The sequence below is a fragment of the Coregonus lavaretus genome (genome assembly GCF_964263955.1).
Source record: "Coregonus lavaretus genome assembly, chromosome: 11".
Classification (NCBI taxonomy): domain Eukaryota; kingdom Metazoa; phylum Chordata; class Actinopteri; order Salmoniformes; family Salmonidae; genus Coregonus; species Coregonus lavaretus.
In genome coordinates, this window is record NC_139998.1 from 12,699,009 (window position 1) to 12,722,191 (window position 23,183).

The window sequence follows — 23,183 nt, forward strand, 5'->3', positions numbered from 1 at the left end:
GAAGAACACAGTTCAGCCATCAGAATTGGAACACGGTCATAAGAACTCAGCATGCAACAGCCAATGGAGAATCAGATAGTAGGGAGTTTGTATTGGCAAGAACAGAATGTAATTTCAGTTATTTCTCACTCAGAGAGAGAGCACATATTGCATGCAGGCATTTTTCATCCTCCTCTGTCCTCAGAGAGGACAGCAGGACAGCCAAACAAGTGTGAAATAACAGAGTGACAGACCAAAGACCCTAGACAGGCTAATGCATCAGTGGCTTTAAATAACACAACCACCAGGCAGATACTCAAATTTTGTTGTTACTGATTGTGATCGTGAGATACTTTAAAAAGTTTATGCTTCAGAGGCGCGTCAAGTATTCCTTGGTGGTATCATGTCCTTTCCTATCCTTAATAAGCGTGAACTCAGAAAACCTAGCACCCATTTGTAAGAATTTCAAATGAAGTCGAGATGAAAGATTGATAGTATTTCTCCCACAGGGGGTTTTGGCTGTCTGAAATGCTAGTCAAAACAAAACACATATCGAGACATAGCAGTGGCTATTATTGTTGCACGTTATACCGAAACTTCTGTACTTTTCTATACTAGAACATGAATAACGTCTCTGTTATGTATGGTACGACGTGCTGTACATCGTACTGTACGTTGTTATGAAACTGTGCAGATGTGCGTTCTTCTACAGCTAGGCTAGATATAACAGTCTCGGTACATAAAAAAAAAAATGTCAGTACTTCTGTCAAATGTGTCTCACGGATCAAGCCTGTCTGTCAGCGCAGCCGATCCCTTATTATAGCATGCACCGTACCTGCTCCACTTACCCATTGCTAGCCTGCACTGGGAGTCTGGGCTACATTATGTTAGCTCCCCACTCATGCTGCACAGAAGTTCACATACTTTAATATGAACAGCATGTAGAAATGTTAAAACTGTTAATTACTGTTCGCAAAAAAATGTCCATACAAGCAAGAACACTTTACAATGAAATAAGATACCGGTAGCTTCCAACTTTGTAGGCTAACTTTCTTTGCTAACTGACAGCTAAAGCTAACATCAATTCACTACCCTAGTACTTTATGATAATATGCAAACCATTACACAAAATATGCTGATTAACACAGTAAACTGAATTAATTCCCTTATTTCGGTGTCTCTCTCACATCTCTCCCAAAGATGATCTATTGTGTCATCGAATTGACTGTGCTCCTACCCTCGTGAATGACGGTTAAAGACACATTTTTATAAAATAAGCTACTTCTATGCAAATGTTGTTGATCATTCCAATTAAATAAGTCCGACATGGAATAGAAACTGATTGTTTGTCATCTGTAGCCCCATTAAATCAGCCAAAAGAAGCTCAATAACTCATGCATGCACACCTGTATTGTGTATAGGCCTAGGCTACATCTTGATTTACCCAGTTTATCAATAGAGATTTACCATTCAAATAAATGATTACCATTACGTTGTTATGTAGTTAGATTGTTTTAACCAAAGTCAAGATCATTGTATGATTGTATAATTTATTAATTAATCATAAATGGCTGTCTCTGAAAAATATTGACATAAAAAAAAAAAGTATGTAATGATATTGGACTGTTTGATCGATAGGCTGTTGGTCAACTGAGGTCGGGAGATTATGGAGGCCAGGTCATCTGATGCAGCACTCCATCACTCTCCTTCTTGGTCAAATAGCCCTTACATTTACATCATTTAGCAGACGCTCTTATCCAGAGCGACTTACAAATTGGTGCTTTATCAGGCTATTTTCTACAATGTTATTATTTGTTGGCTTTATGTAGGCTATTTTTACAAATTCGCAAAGGCAATAGAAGTTACAAATCTAAAAGTATCATTTTCATTTAGATAGAATTTTGAATAACCACATGACATTGATTTTGAGATATGAAGACTTTATTATAAATTAAATGAAACTGTTCCACGAAAATGTGCATATGAAAATCATAACTGGCATGCAGATCAGTAGAAAGAAATGGTACGATTACTTGGCACTCCAAATGGAAAAGGTTGCCGAAAGCTGGTGTAGCCTATTACCGGCAACTTCAGGAGCATAATGGCAGAATCTGTGAAGGCCAGCAGCAGCGGGCAGTGGAAGGAGCAGGGTCGGGTAGGGATCTTTTTTTTTTTTCTTCTGGTTAGGCTATATTGATCTCTGGCTCACTTTTTAGTAATTTGTGTGTCTTCATTTTTAATTGTAGTGCTTAAAGCATCAGGCAAAGTAGCCTACATATTGTTGATTTTATTCAAACATAGTGTATAATTCTTTATATGGAAAAATACACTAAACCTGGTATCGGTTTCGAAATCAAAATTCTGGTATCATGACAACACTAGTGGCTATTGCTTTGAAAAAACAATATAGTTTGCCTAATTTCAGTTTGTGACAAAACAAGCAACTATCGTGTAGAGAATCATTGTACCATCTAAACCGCTGTGAGATATATTTTCCATAACAAAAACGATTGTATTTTCAGCTGTTTGAAGCTGGTGTAAAAGACGCAAAAACAAAACTTAAAAACGGAAAGCATAGAAATATCGCACTCAGAGCATATCTACAGCTTCTTAGACTTGCTTTCAATAAGAATGACAGATCTGTAACTCAGATTTCTATGTGAATTTGGTAAGGTCGCCCAAAATGTGACATATTGCAGCTTTAAAAGTCCAAGCACAGAGCAGGTGGAGTCAACCTGCACCCATGGCACTCACACATACACAGGGCTGAGGGAACACACACACTACCCACTGGCCACAAATTGGTTAAATCAATGTTGTTTCAACTTAATTATTCAACACATTGTGAGGTGGAATCTACATGGAAAATACATCGGAAAATAAGTAATCAATGTTGTTTTGTGAAATTTCAACCACAGGATTATGTGGTTGAAATATGTTATAAACAGTTCCTATCGGCCTAGGGTTTCAACCTTTGGTTGATTTTAAATGGAATTTACAGTGAGGGAAAAACATTTTTGATCCCCTGCTGATTTTGTACATTTGCCCACTGACAAAGAAATTATCAGTCTATAATTTTAATGGTAGGTTTATTTGAACAGTGAGAGACAGAATAACAACAAAAAAATCCAGAACAACGCATGTTCAAAATGTTATAAATTGATTTGCATTTTAATGAGGGAAATAAGTATTTGACCCCCTCTCAATCAGAAAGATTTCTGGCTCCCAGGTGTCTTTTATACAGGTAACAAGCTGAGATTAGGAGCACACTCTTAAAGGGAGTGCTCCTAATCTCAGCTTGTTACCTGTATAAAAGACACATGTCCACAGAAGCAATCAATCAATCAGATTCCAAACTCTCCACCATGGCCAAGACCAAAGAGCTCTCCAAGGATGTCAGGGACAAGATTGTACAGTGGGGGAAAAAAGTATTTAGTCAGCCACCAATTGCGCAAGTTCTCCCACTTAAAAAGATGAGAGGCCTGTAATGTTCATCATAGGTACACGTCAACAACAAAAAAATCCAGAAAATCACATTGTAGGATTTTTAATGAATTTATTTGCAAATTATGGTGGAAAATAAGTATTTAGTCACCTACAAACAAGCAAGATTTCTGGCTCTCACAGACCTGTAACTTCTTCTTTAAGAGGCTCCTCTGTCCTCCACTCGTTACCTGTATTAATGGCACCTGTTTGAACTTGTTATCAGTATAAAAGACACCTGTCCACAACCTCAAACAGTCATACTCCAAACTCCACTATGGCCAAGACCAAAGAGCTGTCAAAGGACACCAGAAACAAAATTGTAGACCTGCACCAGGCTGGGAAGACTGAATCTGCAACAGCTTGGTTTGAAGAAATCAACTGTGGGAGCAATTATTAGGAAATGGAAGACATACTAGACCACTGATAATCTCCCTCAATCTGGGGCTCCACGCAAGATCTCACCCCGTGGGGTCAAAATGATCACAAGAACGGTGAGCAAAAATCCCAGAACCACACGGGGGGACCTAGTGAATGACCTGCTGAGAGCTGGGACCAAAGTAACAAAGCCTACCATCAGTAACACACTACGCCGCCAGGGACTCAAATCCTGCAGTGCCAGATGTGTCCCCCTGCTTAAGCCAGTACATGTCCAGGCCCGTCTGAAGTTTGCTAGAGTGCATTTGGATGATCCAGAAGAGGATTGGGAGAATGTCATATGGTCAGATGAAACAAAAATATAACTTTTTGGTAAAAACTCAACTCGTCGTGTTAGGAGGACAAAGAATGCTGAGTTGCATCCAAAGAACACCATACCTACTGTGAAGCATGGGGGTGTAAACATCATGCTTTGGGGCTGTTTTTCTGCAAAGGGACCAGGACGACTGATCCGTGTAAAGGAAAGAATGAATGGGGCCATGTATCGTGAGATTTTGAGTGAAAACCTCCTTCCATCAGAAAGGGCATTGAAGATTAAACGTGGCTGTGTCTTTCAGCATGACAATGATCCCAAACACACCGCCCGGGCAACGAAGGAGTGGCTTCGTAAGAAGCATTTCAAGGTCCTGGAGTGGCCTAGCCAGTCTCCAGATCTCAACCCCATAGAAAATCTTTGGAGGGAGTTGAAACTCCGTGTTGCCCAGCGACAGCCCCAAAACATCACTGCTCTAGAGGAGATCTGCATGGAGGAATGGGCCAAAATACCAGCAACAGTGTGTGAAAACCTTGTGAAGACTTACAGAAAACGTTTGACCTGTGTCATTGCCAACAAAGGGTATATAACAAAGTATTGAGAAACTTTTGTTATTGACCAAATACTTATTTTCCACCATAATTTGCAAATAAATTCATTAAAAATCCTACAATGTGATTTTCTGGATTTTTTTTTCTCATTTTGTCTGTCATAGTTGACGTGTACCTATGATGAAAATTACAGGCCTCTCTCATCTTTTTAAGTGGGAGAACTTGCACAATTGGTGGCTGACTAAATACTTTTTTTCCCCACTGTACAGGGCCGTCTGAAGTTTGCCAATGATGGTCTAAGGCACTGCATCGCAGTGCTAGCTGTGCCACTAGAGATCCTGGTTCGAATCCAGGCTCTGTCGTAGCCGGCCGCGACTGGGAGACCCACGGGGCGGCGCACAATTAGCCCAGCGTCGTCCAGGGTAGGGGAGGGGATGGCCGGCAGGGGATGTAGCTCAGTTGGTAGAGCATGGCGTTTGCAACGCCAGGGTTGTGGGTTCGATAAAATAATGTATGTGCTAACTGTAAGTCGCTCTGGATAAGAGCGTCTGCTAAATGACTAAAATGTAAATGTAAATGAATGATTCAGAGGAGAACTGGGTGAAAGTGTTGTGGTCAAATGAGGCCAAAATCGAGCTCTTTGGCATCAACTCAACTCGCCGTGTTTGGAGGAGGAGGAATGCTGCCTATGACCCCAAGAACACCATCCCCACCGTCAAACATGGAGGTGGAAACATTATGCTTTGGGGGTTTTTCTGCTAAGGGGACAGGACAACTTCACCGCATCAAAGGGACGATGGACAGGGCCATGTACCGTTAAATCTTGGGTGAGAACCTCCTTCCCTCAGCCAGGGCATTGAAAATGGGTCGTGGATGGGTATTTCAGCATGACAATGACCCAAAACACACGGCCAAGGCAACAAAGGAGTGGCTCAAGAAGAAGCACATTAAGGTCCTGGAGTGGCCTAGCCAGTCTCCAGACCTTAATCCCATAGAAAATCTGTGGAGGGAGCTGAAGGTTCGAGTTGCCAAACGTCATCCTCGAAACCTTAATGACTTGGAGAAGATCTGCAAAGAGGAGTGGAACAAAATCCCTCCTGAGATGTGTGCAAACCTGGTGGCCAACTACAAGAAACGTCTGCCCTCTGTGATTGCCAACAAGGGATTTGCCACCAAGTACTAAGTCATGTTTTGCAGAGGGGTCAAATACTTATTTCCCTCATTAAAATGCAAATCAATTTATAACATTTTTGACATGCGTGTTTCTGGATTTTTTTGTTGTTATTCTGTCTCTCACTGTTCAAATAAACCTACCATTAAAATTATAGACTGATCATGTCTTTGTCAGTGGGCAAACGTACAAAATCAGCAGGGCATCAAATACTTTTTTCCCCTCACTGTACAAGTAAATAACAAATATGTTGGATTCACGTCTCCATCTCAAACAAAAATCTAAGTTAAAGAATAGGACTAAATCATATCAAACTGTATTTAAAGTGCATTTAAAGTTTGATTTGATTTAGTCACATTCTTTAACTTAGATGCTTGGTTGAAATGGAGACGTGAATCCAACATCTTCGTTATTAATTTGTAGACAAACTGGAATTAAAGCCAGACTCAGTGGCACAGATGGAACTATGCAAGCAGAAGATACATCTCCTTCAAACATTGATATTTGGTTGCATTGACAGCCAAACAAGATTCAATATCCCTTTTACAATACAGTAAAAATGTTTGATTCAATTCTCCATCTCAACCAAAAACAAAAGTTAAAGAATATGATTAAGCCAGTGGCTCAGATGGAACTATCCAAAAAGTAGATACATCTCCTTTAAATGTTGATATTTGGTTGAGTTGTCAACCAAATACAACCAAACTCAATATTACCTTTGTAATACAGTAAATAGTCTACAATTATTTTATTTTTTTAACACCCATAACCACTAATTATTTTCATTTACAGTGTTAACACGAATATGTGAGAACAAGATTTTTGTGAACAAATGTTTCATTTTGGCGTTATAATAATGTTGGTAGCAACATGGAAAATCATTGTGGAAATCTGTTGCAGCTTAAGTCAACTACAAAATCCACAATGCAATGCTCTCTCTATGGGCTGGCTGGCTAGCTAGCTAGCAAACGTAGCTACACACAATAATACCAAAGACAACATCAGCATGTAACTTAGCCTAAACAAACTGCACCACAGTCTACAATGTCACCATATTCAACCGGTAGCTTAGTGGGTAAGAGCGTTGTGCCAGTAACCGAAAGGTCGCTGGTTCTAATCCCCGAGCCGACTAGGTGAAAAATCTGTCGATGTGCCCTTAAGCAAGGCACTTAACCCTAATTGCTCATGTAAGTCGCTCTGGATAAGAGCGTCTGCTAAATAACTAAAAAATAAAAAATAAAAAATAAATGTGCCTCACAGAGTAGAGTCTAACATTCGCAACGGCAGATATACTTTTGAGGAGATGGGAAACGTTGCCCATGCTACGTCAATGGGCCGAACGGTGCAATCTGGGCGATTCTGGGACAAGGCGCGCTCTCCTTCAAGGAGTGAATGGGAGTCTATTGGGCGCAAGGTCAAAAACCCAACATTAGCACAAATCTCGTCAACAAGAAGTGCAAGATTACAAATATTTTCAGAGATGTGAGATAATTAACTTGCTATCTGTAGTATCGTATAGTTTTGGAAGCATGACATTACGTACATTTGAAGAAAATAGGCACGTCGATATATACACTGACTTTGAGAAGGGATTGCGTGACGATTAGCTTAGCAACCGCGTGACGCAGCATGACAACGTGAACGTGATTGGTCAACAGTCTGCTGGGTGGGGCGTTACACGTTCCCTCGTTCATTGGATTCCTATCTCCTTTCTATAATATCTCTGGCAACGGCACCATGCAATGCACCCTGGACTAAAGGCAGACAAATAGGAAAAATGTGCTAGACCCTCCGTTAAATTACACATTTCTAGAGGTAGGAATATCGCAGAAATATGATCAATGGCTCATTCGAGAGAAGACATCCTCCCAAGTTATGACATCGGCCAGTACTGAAATCTGACATGTATAATAGACGTTTTCTCGATCTAAAAGTCATATTCCTATTAACTTCCAGTGTAGTGAGAGCGACTTCATCACGGTGCTACGTCATATCGGGCGGATTTCTGCCTGCTTGAACGCCAATAACTCAGATACACATGAAAACACGAAATTACCCAGAGAATCGATAGAACATCACTCAGAGATGCACAAAAACAATATAACATTCAAAATGGGTGAACCTTTCCTTTAAGGCTATCTTACAAACTAATGTAACAGTATTTATTAGACCTTAAAATGAGTAACACATCATGGCCACATTGAGGTTACTGTAGCAAATGTATTCTTATGTAATCATAGAAAGCGTGCATGTTCAAGATAGCATGCAAAGGTCACAGGTATGTGGAAATCTTCACAAATGCTATAATAATCTGCAACGGCATTGATCCCTTGCACCATGTACTTTAATGTAATCTCAACTGAAATCCAGGTAATTTGGTTGTGCTATTAGATGAAGCACAGTGATAACACATTAAGTTGTTGAATAAATAAAACAAAATATCTGACATTGTTTTCCCATTTGAACTTTGTTGTGCTTTTAGATGGTTAAATGCACAGTGATAACACATTTAGGTAACAACTAAACCAAAAATCAGACATTGATTTTCTATTGGAATTTGGTTGTACTTTTAGATGGTTGAACACATTGGGAATTCAATTAACTTCTGGCTGTTTTTTTGAGAAGGTGAAAATAGGTTGTAATCTCATTGATCAACATATCAACGAAATATTACCCTATTCACCACATTGAAATGAAGTGGTGTGCCCAGTGGGTATGTAGCCTACACACATTACATAGCCTGCGCACGCATGTGCACATAGCACAGAGCCCTACAGCATCCACCCCTAACAAGTGAGCAATTTCCGCACCCCTGTATATTTTTTACGTCCTATTAAACACAGTAATCTATTTTCCGAACCCACCATAGGATATTGTAAGACATCAGTTACCATGTGCTAGAGGGAGAGGCACTCCAGCATGGTTGGCAGAAAATCCATTGTAGCATAACAATCCATCCTGACACGAACATATTGCCATTCTTACACTTTAATAGAGTACATAATCCATATCAAAACAAATTGAATTGCATAAGGCTTATAGAGCGCTTCAGTGATGTGCGAAGGTGGCACAGAGCAGCTGTGCTGCAATAGGCCGGCTTTCCTCCTGTGCTGACGTCTTGCAGAGTTGTGTTCATGGTAACTGACAACCTTTCATTGATTCATATCAACCCCTAGCCAATAGGGCTGGGAATTGCCAGGGACCTCACGATACGATCACGATACTTAGGTGCCAATACGATAAGTATTGCAATTCTCACGATTCTATATGTATTGCGATTCGATACTGCGATTTTATTAGCAATTTGATATTCCAAATATATTGCTCACTATATGTCTGCTGCAGAGAGAGAGAGCATGAGTAAACGAGTTTTGATCAGTCAGGGAAATAAAAGTGCTGAAAAGATGTTGGCTCACTATTTAAAAAGAAGATGGAGAACAAGCTATAGGATGAAAAATACCAGAGTTTTGGCGCAGGTACAGCCGACTAACGCTAGCTAACGCTACCTTCAGTAGCAAGAATTATAATAATCATAATGCGATATGTAGCAGTATTGATTTTTTCCCCCTCATCACTACTAGACAATACAGTAAAACTGTATAGATCTGTAAACCCATTAGGATACTATTACATTTTACATTACATTTACATTTTAGTCATTTAGCAGACGCTCTTATCCAGAGCGACTTACATTATTATAATTTATTTATTATTATTATTTTATTTTTTTCATACTGGCCCCCCGTGGGAATCGAACCCACAACCCTGGCGTTGCAAACGCCATGCTCTACCAACTGAGCTACATCCCTGCCAGCCATTCCCTCCCATACCCTGGACGACGCTGGGCCAATTGTGCGCCGCCCCATGGGTCTCCCAGTCGCGGCCGGCTACGACAGAGCCTGGATTCGAACCAGGATCTCTAGTGGCACAGCTAGCACGATGCAGTGCCTTAGACCACTGCGCCACTCGGGAGACCATTACCACCACATTACCTGGTATCTGGAAACTAAAAGTCTAGTTTCTCACTGTAAATTGTGTTTTCTCCATTCAGCCATGACAAGACTACGGATCGAGGAGAGAGCGTGAATGCAGTATCAAAGAAAGAGTGAGACAGAGGTTATACAGCTTGAGGTATAGCCCGAGGTACCGGAGTTGGCTGATGATATGTCAAGGTAACACACGGTGTGTGTGTGAGCATATGTGTGTGTGTGCATAGGCTAATGCATGGGGAATCAACTTTTCCTCCCCACACTGAACCATGACCAACCACCCTCAACCTAGGTTTTGCGTTTTCTGCCACTGGCTCGAAACATCTTCCTTTACAGTACTGCCAAGTTATTGTATTATCTGTAGGCCTATCAATTGTGCACGGCGCGCCTTAGCGTGCCATTGTTTACTGTGATGTGACAACTGCACTCAAGCACATTAAAGTGAGCTCCACTGAGGCAAAAAGCCTTTAATCAAGGCTGAGGCAAATGCATTAATACTGTCGACACACGGTGACAAGATTTTTTGCATTACATCTCTCTTTGAGCATTTCTATTCATGTCAATACCTAAATGTGCAGGAGCAAACTCTGTAACAAGCTGTAGCAATACACTAAACAGGTTATCATAAACTAGCATTTATCTGGTGATGTTATTCTATTGTGCTGCTCCGAAAAAGCGGGCATCTGAGATTTTGTTGATGAGAAAGACAATGGACTGTAGTTACAAAGTATTGACAGTGTAGCTACTCAAGTAATCACTTTATGAAGCCCGTGTCTGAAAATTTCCAAAAATACATTGGAACTAAGATTGGAACTAGCATAGGCCTAAGCTTTAGCTTTGAGCTGTTCTTGCCATAATATGGACTTGGTCTTTTACCAAATAGGGCTATCTTGTCACAACACAACCTTGTCACAACACAACTGATAAGCTCAAACACATTAAGAAATAAATAAATGATTTCCCGATGACTACCTCATGAAGCTGGTTGAGAGAATGCCAAGAGTGTGCAAAGCTATCATCAAGGCAAAGGGTGGCTATTTGAAGAATATAAAATATATTTTGATTTGTTTAACACTTTTTTGGTTACTAAAAGGAGGGAGGATAATGAAAGTTCACAGAAGTAACAAGTAAAGGTAGACCTACTAATTAGTTATAGTTGTTTTACTGATATAAAGTTTGTTTATGAATTATTAAGTGATTAAAACTTGTAATTCTGGAACGGAATTGTCTACAATTGGAAATCATAATAGTTACAAACCATAGTTCTGACCACCTGCTACTGTCCTCCTTTCCACTGGCATACTGTTATGTTCATCTTAGGGATGTTAAATGGTTAACCACCGAAAATCAATGTAATGGTCATGCTTATCAGTCTATAGATAATTTGCATAATTTAATGGAATTAAAATGGTGTCAGAATTTAACAAATCTTGTCAGTCATAAAACTGGAACAGTGTCGGAGTCAACCGGAATTATTATTTTGCCGAAGACAGTAATGTACAGTGAGTTTATAGATTTAGAAAGTAGCTTGCTTAACGTCAACTAAAGATGGCTCAGAGTGAGCCATGAACAAGCCAGAGTGGAGACTCATTGCTAGGCAACTCACAGATGCAGGCTGCAGCAGTCAAGGGAGCAGTGGAGCAGAGGGAGAGACAGAGAGGAGCAGCACGCAGCAGCTAACAACAGCTAAGCTAGAAACCGATAAAGTTCTTCAGAATTTTCTCTCCTGTTCTACAGGTTTTTGTATCAACTTCCTTTTGTTGTCCAAAAGCATTATCTAGTCATATTAACCACTCATCCTAGTTCTTGCATATTTCGATTTCCCCTCTTTCTAAGTTTCTAACGGAGATGTTGATCTCTGTCACATGAAACCCAGGGCCAGCGGCAGAACGAATCAGTTGGACGGGCATTCAATTTCCACAGGGGGGGGAACTATGGAACCTCATGTGTGCACACGCTTGCACAATTTTTTTTAATGGTTGTTATAGAAAATACCATAATCGGCACGTGAGTTTTAAGTTTGGGGAAGCTTACAATTTATCCTACCATTTCTACCGATCTGCGTGCCAGTTATGATTATTTCTATATAACAAAAGTATGTGGACATCCTTTCAAATGAGTGGATTCAGCTATTTCAGCCACACCTGTTGCTGACAAGTGTATAAAATCGAGCACACAGCCATGCAATCTCCATAGCCAAACATTGGCAGTAGAATGGCCTTCATGGTTCGGGATAGGCCCCTTAGTTTCAGTGAAGGGAAATCTTAACGCTACAGCACAAAACGACATTCTAGACAATTCTGTGCTTCCAAATTTGTGGCAACAGTTTGGGGAAGGCCCTTTCCTGTTTCAGCATGACAATGACCCGTGCACAAAGCGAGGTCCATACAGAAATGGTTTGTCGAGATCAGTGTGGAAGAATTTAACTGGCCTGCACAGAGCCAACCTCAACCCCATCTAATACCTTTGGGATGAATTGGAACACCGACTCCGAGTCCCTGCAGCAATTTTCTAACATCTAGTGAAAAACACATAATTCTGCATTAACACGACCCCTAAATTTAACTCGGTATCTAAGTATGTGGCTGAATTAATAAGGTGACGGGGCATCATATTGTGTTAGCTTTCTGCTGTGTTTAAGAAGCCTTTGGATTAGTTATTTGTAAAGCTGCTACTGCTATCTTGATTTCCTTGCACTCCTCTCAGTTCTTGGCCTGTCTGCTCCTCCCCCTCTTCTCAATGCAGAGCAGGCAGGCCCGTTGCCCTAGCAACTCCAGACAGACACAGCATGTAGACATGCTGCTGGAGAGCCAGTACTGTCAAAACTTTGCATCAAACTATGTTAATTTGCACAATGTCTCTCGTTCACATTTGTTTGTAAATGTCCAAACTCACCAAAAATGTAATTTAGTAGCTCCTACCTACAGTGGGGAAAAAAAGTATTTAGTCAGCCACCAATTGTGCAAGTTCTCCCACTTAAAAAGATGAAAGAGGCCTGTAATTTTCATCATAGGTACACGTCAACTATGACAGACAAATTGAGATTTTCTTTTTCCAGAAAATCACATTGTAGGATTTTTTATGAATTTATTTGCAAATTATGGTGGAAAATAAGTATTTGGTCACCTACAAACAAGCAAGATTTCTGGCTCTCACAGACCTGTAACTTCTTCTTTAAGAGGCTCCTCTGTCCTCCACTCGTTACCTGTATTAATGGCTCCTGTTTGAACTTGTTATCAGTATAAAAGACACCTGTCCACAACCTCAAACAGTCACACTCCAAACTCCACTATGGCCAAGACCAAAGAGCTGTCAAAGGACACCAGAAACAAAATTGTAGACCTGCACCAGGCTGGGAAGACTGAATCTGCAATAGGTAAGCAGCTTGGTTTGAAGAAATCAACTGTGGGAGCAATTATTAGGAAATGGAAGACATACAAGACCGCTGATAATCTCCCTCGATCTGGGGCTCCACGCAAGATCTCACCCCGTGGGGTCAAAATGATCACAAGAATGGTGAGCAAAAATCCCAGAACCACATGGGGGGACCTAGTGAATGACCTGCAGAGAGCTGGGACCAAAGTAACAAAGCCTACCATCAGTAACACACTACACCGCCAGGGACTCAAATCCTGCAGTGCCAGACGTGTCCCCCTGCTTAAGCCAGTACATGTCCAGGCCCGTCTGAAGTTTGCTAGAGTGCATTTGGATGATCCAGAAGAGGATTGGGAGAATGTCATATGGTCAGATGACACCAAAATATAACTTTTTGGTAAAAAAGCCTCCAAAGAACACCATACATACTGTGAAGCATGGGGGTGGAAACATCATGCTTTGGGGCTGTTTTTCTGCAAAGGGACCAGGACGACTGATCCGTGTAAAGGAAAGAATGAATGGGGCCATGTATCGTGAGATTTTGAGTGAAAACCTCCTTCCATCAGCAAGGGCATTGAAGATTAAACGTGGCTGGGGCTTTCAGCATGACAATGATCCCAAACACACCGCCCGGGCAACGAAGGAGTGGCTTCGTAAGAAGCATTTCAAGGTCCTGGAGTGGCCTAGCCAGTCTCCAGATCTCAACCCCATAGAAAACCTTTGGAGGGAGTTGAAAGTCTGTGTTGCCCAGCGACAGCCCCAAAACATCACTGCTCTAGAGGAGATCTGCATGGAGGAATGGGCCAAAATACCAGCAACAGTGTGTGAAAACCTTGTGAAGACTTACAGAAAACGTTTGACCTGTGTCATTGCCAACAAAGGGTATATAACAAAGTATTGAGAAACTTTTGTTATTGACCAAATACTTATTTTCCACCATAATTTGCAAATAAATTCATAAAATATCCTACAATGTGATTTTCTGGATTTTTTTTCCTCATTTTGTCTGTCATAGTTGACGTGTACCTATGATGAAAATTACAGGCCTCTCTCAACTTTTTAAGTGGGAGAACTTGCACAATTGGTGGCTGACTAAATACTTTTTTCCCCCACTCTATATATGTATAACTTTATGAGCTGGATTGCCTGTCTTTGCAATTTGCTTAGTTTCGTTTGCGCTCGTTAGCCTATTTAGCTAGCAGCCTCCATTGAAATTTACTATTATTGTGCTAATTTTGTTAACATTCCGGTAATACAGTGAGGGAAAAATGTATTTGATCCACTGACAAAGACATGATCAGTCTATAATTTTAATGGTAGGTTTATTTGAACAGTGAGAGACAGAATAACAACAAAAAAATCCAGAAAAACGCATGTCAAAAATGTTATAAATTGATATGCATTTTAATGAGGGAAATAAGTATTTGACTCCTCTGCAAAACATGACTTAGTACTTGGTGGCAAAACCCTTGTTGGCAATCACAGAGGTCAGACGTTTCTTGTAGTTGGCCACCAGGTTTGCACACATCTCAGGAGGGATTTTGTTCCACTCCTTTTGCAGATCTTCTCCAAGTCATTAAGGTTTCGAGGCTGATGTTTGGCAACTCGAACCTTCAGCTCCCTCCACAGATTTTCTATGGGATTAAGGTCTGGAGACTGGCTAGGCCACTCCAGGACCTTAATGTACTTCTTCTTGAGCCACTCCTTTGTTGTCTTGGCCGTGTGTTTTGGGTCAATGTCATGCTGGAATACCCATCCACGACCCATTTTCAATGCCCTGGCTGAGGGAAGGAGGTTCTCACCCAAGATTTGACGGTACATGGCCCTGTCCATCGTCCCTTTGATGCGGTGAAGTTGTCCTGTCCCCTTAGCAGAAAAACACCCCCAAAGCATAATGTTTCCACCTCCATGTTTGACGGTGGGGATGGTGTTCTTGGGGTCATAGGCAGCATTCCTCCTCCTCCAAACACGGCGAGTTGAGTTGATGCCAAAGAGCTCGATTTTGGTCTCATCTGACCACAACATTTTCACCCAGTTCTCCTCTGAATCATTCAGATGTTCATTGGCAAACTTCAGACGGCCCTGTATATGTGCTTTCTTGAGCAGGGGGACCTTGCGGGCGCTGCAGGATTTCAGTCCTTCACGGCGTAGTCTGTTACCAATTGTTTTCTTGGTGACTATGGTCCCAGCTGCCTTGAGATCATTGACAAGATCCTCCCGTGTAGTTCTGGGCTGATTCCTCACCGTTCTCATGATCATTGCAACTTCACGAGGTGAGATCTTGCATGGAGCCCCAGGCCGAGGGAGATTGACAGTTATTTTGTGTTTCTTCCATTTGCGAATAATCGCACCAACTGTTGTCACCTTCTCACCAAGTTGCTTGGCGATGGTCTTGTAGCCCATTCCAGCCTTGTGTAGGTCTACAATCTTGTCCCTGACATCCCTGGAGAGCTCTTTGGTCTTGGCCATGGTGGAGAGTTTGGAATCTGATTGATTGATTGCTTCTGTGGAGAGGTATCTTTTATACAGGTAACAAGCTGAGATTAGGAGCACTCCCTTTAAGAGTGTGCTCCTAATATCAGCTCGTTACCTGTATAAAAGACACCTGGGAGCCAGATATCTTTCTGATTGAGAAGGGGTCAAATACTTATTTCCCTCATTAAAGTCCAAATCAATTTATAACATTTTTGTTGTTGTTATTCTGTCTCTCACTGTTCAAATAAACCTACCATTAAAATTATAGACTGGTAGAGCACGGCGCTTGTAACGCCAAGGTAGTGGGTTCGATCCCCGGGACCACCCATACACAAAAAAATGTATGCACGCATGACTGTAATTCGCTTTGGATAAAAGCGTCTGCTAAATGGCATATTATTATTATTATTATTATTTATTTGTCAGTGGGCAAACGTACAAAATCAGCAGGGGATCAAATACTTTTTTCCCTCACTGTAGACACCTAATGTTTTTTGGGGGGTGTTTTTTGGCACCCCCTCGTGTACTAAAGCAGGTAATACCGTAACTCCCGGGATGAGAGAAGGACGGTATGAAAATCTGGATACCGCCCAACCCTAATAGTCACTAACTCAGATATCATTAACATGGCATAAGTCTTGGCAAAATGTGTAGAATTGCAGGAAATTTGCAAAACACATCTCTCCACCCCATGGCAAATTGTAAATTGGCTGTAAAACTGCAAAATAAAATCTCTGCCTCATGGCAAAATGAGTAGAATTGCATGAAATGTGTTATAACATTGCAAAATGTTATCTTCACCTCATGGCAAAATGTGTAGAATTGCAGGAAATAACTTCAAAAAAAAAAAAATATATATATATATATATATATATATATATATATCCGCCGTAAAGGGGGGGCACTAAAATGTTTTGCCTGTGAGGTGGTGGGGGGTGGCCCCCCAACTAAATCACGCTTAGGGCCCCAAAAAAGCTAGACACCCCTCCCCTTCTTCTTGACTCAACATTTTAAATTAAACTCAAAACACAATCTTCACACATATTTTAGATGCTTTTCACTGACAGACGCAACTCAATAATCAGAAAGGCCCATTGACATGAGCACTGCCCAAATTGCATGCTTCCCAAATAGGCCTACGTGCTTGTGATTTGAAACAATCCACAGCATAAAAAAAAAAAAGCTAATGATCCTCTGTGGCCAAGTCATGCTCTCTGGTGAAGTATGTTGAATGTTTTTATTTAGACTGGAGTTATTATATAATTCTGGCAAAACATCAATTTGCTTTAGGTCAAGCTAGCATCCGAACTGTGCATTGTGCACCCGCCAACTTTCTTTTCCAATTTGCAAGTGGCTGAAACCAGAGATCTGTATATAATGACGAGATGCTCATGTCTCCGCCCTAACAATGGTAGTTGTTGTCCCAAAGGCAGGAAGGCAGGCAACCAGCTTAGGTCTGCATATTAAGCCCATAGAAATGCATTGGGGTTATTCTGGAAAGATCTTCCTCTCTGCTGAAACTATCTCACCGGAGAAAGCATCCGAGCGAGCGAAACAGCGCCCCTCTGTCTAACTATATGTAGCCCATCTATCTGATGCGGTCTGGTCAGAAATAGTATGACATGCCATACTCTTTTTGTCCAGACAGTATCAGATCCATGGTCTACACATACTGAGACAGAGGGGCGCTGTTTTGCTCGCTCAGATGCTTCATCTGAGATTGATGCGTCTTTCTGTCGACGCGCGTCTCAGTCAAATAAATTATCAATATTTCTATATTTTATTTGGATGGGCAAGGAGGTACGGTAGGGGCGGGCCCGCTCCATAACGCCGGCCCTGATAAAACCGCTCACATCAGGTGCGTCTTTTAGAACAGTGTTTTCCTTCAAATTGCAATTTGGCAAATGTTCGAAAATGATGTATTACACTAGTTAGGTTTCCATCCAATTGGTGACAGATTTTCATGCGAATAGTTTCAAATATGCAAAAATAAATATGCAAATATTTCCACCAGAGATGTGTTTCCATCAAATTTAGTTGTTGGGGATAAATGTCTGTGCATTAAGACATAATGCACATAAAAATAACTTTTGCGGTTAAATTCCCTTGTACTGAATAAAAAAATAGTTAAATGGGTTCCCATCACATTTTCAACTCTACTGATGGTTTTGTTACAAAAATGTTTGCGTTATATAGCGAATGTGCCCACTCTGGTATTGGCAGGCGTGCTCTCACCAACAGCTGGCAGATACAGTGCGGGTGTAGCCTACATTAGAATGTATGTTTTTGCATGATATCCAAATGCCTGTTTCGCAAGAATCTATTTACTTATTTTTTGGGGGGTTTTCTGAGCGTTTATGTCCGCTTGTTCTCATGTTGTCTTTTTGGTCTCATCTCCTTCGTGCCTTCTGTACTGAGTGCACATTCCCACTTACACCAGAGATCTGTATATAATGACAAGTTGCTCAAGTCTCCGCCCTAACAAATCGGAGTCGTTGTCCCAAAGGCCGGAAGGCAAGCGACAAGCTTAGGTCCAAAATAAACCCACACATTGGGCTTATTTTGGACAGATTTTGGCGAGAGTGAAACCTCTCGCTTCTCCTCTTCCTCTGTTTACACACACACACACACACACACACACCAAGCCCCTACCCATGCCACTCACAACAACAAAAATTAGAGATCACTTCTTCCTCTCTGACAAGCGGTTTCAACTCACTATTTGCATTAGCAACAGAATCGAGCATATGGACACTGAAACACATTGAGACATTATTTTACTGAGACATTATTTTACTGTAAAAGAGAAGAACTTAAAGGGATACTTTCGGGATTTTCGTAATAAGGCCCTTTATCTACTTCCCCAGAGTAAGATGAACTTGTGGCAATGACTAGAAGTCTATGGGTATCTACTAGCATGCTAGCAGATATCCATAGAATTCAAATCATTGCGCTAATGCTAGTTAGCATTGGCTCGCAAAACTACCTCCAACTTCCTTTATACTCAACACAGAGACATAATCCCGATAATCTAACGATACACTCTTTATGTCTCAACTCCTCAAATTGCACGCAGAGAAGATACTACTGAAACGGGAGTATCAATGAACATTGACTCTGGAAAATGTATGCTCTGTTTGTCACGAGCGGCATTGCAGTACTGCTAGCAGCATTTTAGCCAAAGACTGTTATACTAGCTGTCTAGTATTTTATTTACATTTACATTTTAGTCATTTAGCAGACGCTCTTATCCATAAATATGCAATAGGCATAAAACACAATTATATTAGGAATTGGCAACTCGTTCTCATTTTGTGAAATAAGGTAGGCCACTTGATTTCAAAATGAACAAAGCGGACATGCTAGCATGGTGTTCAAACAGTTGGAGACAGACAGAAGGGTGTGTTCATAACAATTCAACTGTTCTGCCTTGTTAGCTAGCAAATAAATCCACGTAGGCTACTCACTAGCACATGGGCTTGTGCTTGAGAGATTGTTTATGAGACCGGTGTTCATTTTCTATAATGCCTGCTAAAAAAAGTTAGTCATTATTAGTGAATGTGCATTATGCATGGATCTGGTTACATTTGTAACAAAAAGGGCATTTTCATAGACAGACTTGAAAGCCAGATCAGTGATTTTTGCAAAAAAGCAGGTTAAACTATTTTGATAAAATAATATAATAATTAGTGGGTCTTACGGTTGTGGAAGGATTATATTTAGTTTAGGTATAATTTCACAAGCCCTAAATACATTAGATTATTGCTGACTGTTTGAAATGCAGTGTATTTGACCTTTAAATTGTACAACAAAGCTCATTTAGAGATATTTTTTAAATATACACTGAACAAAAATATAAACGCAACATGTAAAAGACTTGGTCCCATGTTTCATGGGATAAATTAAAAAGCCCCAAAAAGCATATTTCCCCCAAAATGTTGAGCAAAAATGTATTTACATCCCTGTTAGTGAGCATCTCTCTTTTGCCAAGATAATCCTTTCACCTGACAGGTGTGGCATATCAAGAAGCTGATTAAACAGCATGATCATTACACAGGTGCACCTTGTGCTGGGGACAATAAAAGGCCACTCTAAAATGTGCAGTTTTGTCACACAACACAATGCCACATGATGTCTAAAATTTTGAGGGAGTGGGCAATTGGCATGCTGACTGCAGGAATGTCCACCAGAGATGTTGCCAGATAATTTAATGTTCATTTATCTACCATAAGCCACCTCCAATGTTGTTTTAGAGAATTTGGCAGTACATCCAACCGGCCTCAGAACCTCAGACCACGTGTATGACATCGTGTGGGTGAGCGGTTTGCTGATGTCAGCGTTGTGAACAGAGTGCCCCACGGTGGCGGTGGGGTTATGATATGGGTAGGCATAAGCTACGGACAACAAACACAATTGCAATTTATCGATGGCAATTTGAATGCACAGAGATACCGTGACGAGATCCTGAGGCCCATTGTCGTGCCATTCATCCACCACCATAACTTAATGTTTCAGCATGATAAATGCATGACCCTATGACGCAAGGATCTGTACACAATTCCTGGAAGCTGAAATTTTCCCAGTTATTCCATGGCCTGCATACTCACCAGACATGTCACCCATTGAGCATGTTTGGGATGCTCTGGATCGACGTGTACGACAGCGTGTTTCAGTTCCCGCCAATATCCAGCATCATCGCACAGCCATTGAAGAGGAGTGGGACAACCTTCCACAGGCCACAATCAACAGCCTGATCAACTCTATGCAAAGGAGATGAAGCAAATGGTGGTCACACCAGATACTGACTTGTTTTCTGATCCACACCCCTACCTTTTTTTAAGGTATCTGTGACCAACAGATGCATATCTATATTCCCAGTCATGTGAAATCAATAGATTAGGGCCTAATGAATATATTTCAATTGACCAATTTCCTTATATGAACTGTAACTCAGTAAAATCTTTGAAATTGTTGCGTTTATATGTTTGTTCATTATGCCTGGTGAAAACCAAACACTGCATTCCACAGTAAGAACCTCATACCAACGGTCAAGCATGGTGGTTGTAGTGTGATGGTTTGGGGATGCTTTGCTGCCTCAGGAGCTGGACGACTTGCCTTAATAGAAGGAACCATGAATTCTGCTCTGTATCAGAGAATTCTACAGGAGAATGTCAGGCCATCCGTCTGTGAGCTGAAGCTAAAGCGCTGCGCCTCTGGGTCATGAAGCAAGACAATGATCCAAAACACATAATCAAGTCTACATGAAAATGGCTAAAAAGCAACAAATTTGAAGTTTTGGAATGGCCTAGTCAAAGTCCAGACCTAATCCCAATTGAGATGTTGTGGCAGGACTTGAAACGAGCAGTTCATGCTTGAAAACCCACAAATGTTGCTGAGTTAAAGCAGTTCTGAATCGAAGACTGGGACAAAGTTCCTCGACAGCAACGTGAGAGACTGATAAACAACTACAGGAAGCATTTGGTTGGAGTCATTGCAGCTAAAGGTGGCACAACAAGTTATTGAGTGTAAGGGGGCAACTACTTTTTCACACAGGGGCATTGGGTGTTGCATAACTTTGTTAATGAAGTAAATAAAATAAGTATGTATGTAATTGTTGTGTTATTTGTTCACTCAGGATCCCTTTATCTAATATTAGGTTTTGGTTGAAGATCTGATAACATTCAGTATCAAGAATATGCAAAAGTAGAGAATATACAAATAGTCTGGGTAACCATTTGATTAGCTCTTCAGCAGTCTTATGGCTTGGGGGTAGAAGCTGTTAAGAAGCCTTTTGGAGCAATAGTTGAATAGGATGGCCTTGACTAGAATACAATATACAGTAAATTTGGAAAGTATTCAGACCCCTTGACTTTTTCCACATTTTGTTAGGTTACAGCCTCATTCTAAAATTGCGTAAATAAAATGTTTTCCTCAATAACCTACACACAATACCCCATAATGACAAAGCGAAAACAGGTTTTTAGAAATGTTAGCAAATTTAATAAAACTAAATAACAGAAATACCTTATTTTACATAAGTATTCAGACTCTTTGATATGAGACACTAAATTGAGCTCATGTGCATCCTGTTTCCATTGATCCTGCTTGAGATGTTTCTACAACTTGATTGGAGTCCACCTGTGGTAAATTCAATTTATTGGATATGATTTGGAAAGGCACACACCTGTCTATATCAGGTCCCACAGTTGACAGTGCATGTCAGAGCAAAAACCAAGCCATGAGGTCGAAGGAATTGTCAGTAGCGCTCCGAGACAGGATTGTGACGAGGCACAGATCTGGGGAAGGGTAAGTACATTTTGCCAGCTTTGAAGGTCCCCAAGAACACAGTGGCCTCCATCATTCATAAATGGAAGAAGTTCGGAACCACCAAGACTCTTCCTAGAGCTGGCCGCCCAGCCAAACTGAGCAATCGGGGGAGAAGGGCCTTGGTAAGGGAAGTGACAAAGAACCTGATCGTCACTCCCCAATCAATCTGACAGCGCTTGAGAGGATCTGCAGAGAAGAATGGGAGAAACTCCCCAAATACAGGTGTGCCAAGCTTGTAGCATCATACCCAAGAAGACTCGAGGCCATAATAGCTGCCAAAGGTGCTTCAACAAAGTACTGAGTAAAGGGTCTGAATACTTATGTAAATGAGATATTTCAGTTTTATAAAAAAAAAAATAATAATAAAAAAACATAAAGCCAACAAATAAAAACATTGCAGCCAGCAGGTAAAAAATATCCTGATAAATCACATTGGCTTTGCATGGCCTGTCTGCAAGGAACTTGAAACATTGTATCAACTATTAACTTGAGTCTGCATGCTAGCACACTTGCAAAAAGTTTCCCACGTCAGTGAGCTCCTGACAGACAGACACAGCTGTAGGCTATTTGCGCAAGGATAATAAGTAATTTGGTAGGCCTTAGTGGTTATCGAAAGATTTTTCAAACAGGCTACGTTAAGGAACTATTGTCAATCTCAATGGATGTAAAAATAGACTTAATTTACTTGCTTTCTGAGGCGATGAAAAAATTACTGAGAAGCTCCACAGTGATGGTGAGTTAAGACAATCAGAAATAGTATCAGATCCCCAAATGGGCACATTTATAAGCCTACATTTGTGCGCAGGCCAGGAAGCCTAGTACTAGTTCTATGCGTTATCAGGTGCACGTCCTTACTCAAGATTCACAGGAGCGATCCAAACAAAAGACAATGAATAAACTCTTTAATGGAATGAAATAAACCAAAGCTTTTTCCTCACAAGTGTAGCCTTGGTTGTGCACTCTGTAAACAATAATAATAATAATAATATATTGAATGCGTTAACAGAAATTACCGTAACCAAACAAACATTGTAGATTATAAATTATGGTAATTAACGGTAAATGTACTACTGGTGATACAGGTGTGCCATCTCCGCAGCCTCCGCAATGGATTAGTCCACTCAGACAGGCGTGAATCAGGT

The 23,183-nt window shown here is 40.8% G+C and overlaps 1 protein-coding gene across 2 annotated transcripts in view; it reads right to left on the minus strand.

The window, feature by feature from the left end:
- LOC311137134 (mitochondrial inner membrane protease subunit 2-like) overlaps positions 1 to 23,183 on the minus strand; it is a 173,051-nt gene that overhangs the window by 131,188 nt on the left and 18,680 nt on the right. The gene's annotated exons all lie outside the window — the stretch shown is intronic.